This window comes from Gracilinanus agilis, unplaced genomic scaffold (assembly GCF_016433145.1).
Source record: "Gracilinanus agilis isolate LMUSP501 unplaced genomic scaffold, AgileGrace unplaced_scaffold227, whole genome shotgun sequence".
In the NCBI taxonomy this organism is placed as follows: Eukaryota; Metazoa; Chordata; class Mammalia; order Didelphimorphia; family Didelphidae; genus Gracilinanus; species Gracilinanus agilis.
The window spans coordinates 1-3,988 of record NW_025354358.1 but is presented as its reverse complement, the minus strand read 5'-3'; the positions used below and the strand labels follow the sequence as shown (position 1 = coordinate 3,988).

General features: G+C 41.5%; 1 pseudogene; it reads right to left on the bottom strand.

Annotated features, from left to right (window-relative positions):
* Positions 1–1,570: 1,570 nt before the first annotated feature.
* Positions 1,571–3,386, bottom strand: LOC123254466 (annotated as a pseudogene).
* Between the last annotated feature and the right edge of the window lie 602 nt (positions 3,387–3,988).

Here is a 3,988-nt window from a genome sequence, read left to right as displayed (position 1 = left end):
TCTCAAACATATACAAATGCTTTTGCACATGAACACATGCATGTGCACACAAGCCCACATACCAAGAAACTTAGTGGGAAGAAAAAATGAAAGGAAAAAATGTCATTTTTATGACTTGAATTTTAATCAACAGCTTTGACATTAAGGTTCTTCAGACTAATGGCTCATTTGAAATATAGCCAAACAACTAAACAACTCCAACAAAAGTTTCAGTTATTTTTTGGGGCATTTTGATGACATAGCAACCTGCTATTTTAAAAGTTTTCTCTTCAGAAAATACAAATGCTTTTGAAATCTGAGAATAATAGCATATGCACTTGGACTGACTTTGATGCCAGCTGAAGAGACATTACTATCTATAAAAATTCTAAGTGTTCCATGATCTTTTGTTACCACCTTAAAATTATTTCTATCTACATGATTGTGGGCATGACAGACTAACACACATTCAAACACTCACTCACTCACTCTCTCTCTCTCTCTCTCCATTTCTAGCTGATGAAGTGTGGCTCCTTTTCTCTTAAGGCATTTGCTCTAGGATAGGTTTGCTTGGAGCAGACATCACTCACATCTTTGGAACATAGAGAGCTTGTTGAATTGATGCTGTTTGCTTTTACTTCTACCTTTTGTTCCTCACTTGGTAGATTCCTTTTTTCTATCAAGTGCAAGTCTTTTGACCCAGAACAACATTGCATCTGTGCTTCTTTTTCTGTAGCTTTCTGAATATGTAGTACAAAACTAGCCAAGATTACTGTGGAAGGAAGGATCATTTAGGATGGGATTGTTTTGATTAGGTTTTTTAGTTCAAGAGCTATAAGAGGCACAAAAGTTCTAAAGTTTCAGCCCATGCATATGTACAATCATACTGAATTAAAAACATTTTTAAAAGGAGAGACATTTTGCTTCCTGCAGCGCCATCAAATTACAGTTCAATAAGACAAGGCTAAACTGCTCCTTTTCTAAAATGAAGCAAAAGCTACTTACTTACCTCCAAAAATACTATAGAAGGAAATCACTAAGGCAGAGGTGTTGGTATCAGATTGCCTTCCATTTTACACTATGCCTATAGGGTCAAATGTCTCTGCAATTATTTTTGGACAGTACTTTATCTTTAAACTTGGGGTGATGCTTCTTTTCATCTAAAAATGATATTTTAAATTTGTTTGAGATGATATAAATTTTTGTTTTGTTCTTACTGAGGTAACATCCTAATCTGAAACCCAAGAAGATCTTCAATATAGCAGCCATTGTAACCCACCTTCTCTTTCTGTCAGGCTAGCCTTCACACAATAAGCATGCAGTCATGGTTCACTGTATCTGCCTTAATGTTGAGTTCTGCTGCTTATTCAAGTCATGGATGTTCCATGTTATTCAACAGGATTGCTGAACTGCATGTCCACCGGAAGAATAGGAAAATAAATGATGTAACAAATGCAGCAAATATAGGGAGTAGGCATTCAGAACACATCAAGAAGCTAACACTCATGAATTATAAGAACTAATGCCCCCCACCCCTGAAAAAAAACCAAGTCTTTCTGTGCGCAATTTTCAAATCCAAGGTCCCAGGGAATCATGAAGTGCCTTGCCTTTTTTGTTGCTGACTTCTGATGACCCCTAATTGTTTTTTGCATTGCTGGTAGTATGTAGGAAGACTTTTATTTTCATCTAAAAGCTTTTTATGTTGTTGTACCAGACGAGATGTATTTTGCTGGTCTTTTTCATCCTGGTCCAATTCTGCTACTAGTTCTTGCTTTCTCTGCAATAGTAATGCTATTTCTGTTTGAACTTTCATATATTCTTGGGCCATTTTACAATGCTGTTCAAATACAGCCATGGATTCTTTGGAGTTTGGGCATGGTGCTAGTGGCTGTAGTTGGTGATCCAGTGTAAGGTAGGCCATTGGGATGGAGTTATCTGATCCATTAGTATCTGTGGAATTATCAGGGGTCCAGGAATGGCTCCTTGTTGGTTTTTCAGAGGTTGATCCTGAAGTAGTGATCATTCTTACACTAGGACTGGATGACCTACTATTCACCTGACTGGGTTCTGTTCCAGTAACACTCAAGTCTTGAATGGATCTACGCCTTGGCTGTCCGTTGCCTGCTGATACGACGATCTGAGGGACATCCAGAATGTTGCCAAATGAAGCAGTTTTACGATGGCCCCATTTAGGCTTGGAACAGGCTGTGGTAACAGCTATTCTTGCTTCTATTTCAGACATGTCAGCACTCATCCTCTTGCCCTCTGATGATGGTGGCAAGCTTTCCACACTGCTCCCTCAAGATGCTCCCAAGCCTAAACGCCCAGAATCGCTCTGTTGTTTGGTTTGATTTTTCAACAATTTTGATTCTAAGCGCTTATCATTTGTTGCTGGAATTTGTTCCATATTAGTGTCACTCTTGTTACTGGTATTTGTAGAAGTGATATCCATGAATGAACCTGTGCTTGTGGCAGAATTACTTTGTCCTTCATCTGAATACTGACAAGGATATTGTAATGGCTCATCTGCTCCTGGAAAGCACTGCATCAAGTGAGTCATTATTTTCACAATTTCCTTCATGGAAGGTCATTGTGAAGGATCCTTTGACCAACACCTAGTCATTAAGCTTTCAATAGGTTTGGGTAAATTTTTGATCAGTGGAGGTCGAGTACCATTATGAACAGCCCACATTATGCGGAAAGCTGGACCACCAATCTCATCGAAAGGTTTCCTACAGGTTATTACTTCCCAATGGATAATGCCCCAACTGAACACATCACATTTTTCACTGTAATTGCTACCTTCAAAACTCCAGGTGCCATCCAAGCAGCACTTCCCTTGTTGTTGGTCATGTGTGTTTGAATGTCACAGGCAGTACCAAAATCACAAATTTTTAGAACTGTTCCCCCTGCAACCAGCAGCAAGTTGGGTGGTTTCAAGTCTCTGTGAATTAGAGCTTTTGGTTGCATACTGTGAAGATAGGCCACTCCTTGGGAACACTGTAAACACCAGCTCATTGCGTGGGCAGCAGTGTAGTATGGCAAAGGCTCAGCACCATGCAGTACATTATATAAAGAGCCTCCTTCAGCATATTCCATTACAAGACATACTGGATTTAAACAGGCTCCATGTAACTTCACAATATTTGGATGGTTTACATGGGATAATTGCTGAAGCTCTACAATAAAGGCTTTTCTCTCAGATTCACTTTCTATTTGTTTAATGGCCACATCTTTTGCTCTCCATTTAGCTTTGCACACCACTCCAAAGGCTCCTCTTCCAACAACCTCTTCCACTCAATCTCCTTATAGTCGATTTCTTCGAAGTTGAGGACTTGCGAGGGGGTCTCTATCATCTCACCCGCAGAGGAAGAGGAGGAGGAGGAGGCGGCGGAGGCAGTAGACATGATCCCTCTCAGCAGCTGGGGGGCCCTGTCAGGAGGCCGCCCCGACAGTCCGGAGGTCTGTGTCCTACGTTGTCTGGACCGACCTTCAGCCAGGACAACAACAGTCCGGGGCCCCGGGGGGCCCGGGGAGCCATAGTGGGGGTAGCGGCCGAGGCCATCTTCCCCAGTCCCTTATTCTTGTCACATGTGGGTAACTCGTCTCCCCTCCCCACTAAGGAAGGTGAGGGTGACATCATTTCTACGCCTGGGATGAGTAGATTTTTGACTATGAATGGGCTAGAGTTAATTCCATTTGCACAAGGGTATGGAAATTGTTTCCAGAATGCTGCTTAGCAGAATTTCTCTGAGCTGTAATGGGAAAGACTTGTCTTTTAAGGAAGGAAAAGGCTTCTGGGATCCAGTAGTGATATAGTGCAAAAGACAGAGAATATTCTGTGATGGTTAGAGAGGCAATTCTAGGGCTCAACCTGGACTGGACCTCTTCTGATCATCTAGGCTACTAATCCTTGAGTGACAAGAATGGCATGAGCCAGTGACAGCTTTGGCCTATACATGGAGTCCCTCATTATGTGTCCCTTGGGACGTGAGGAAATGCTTTTCCT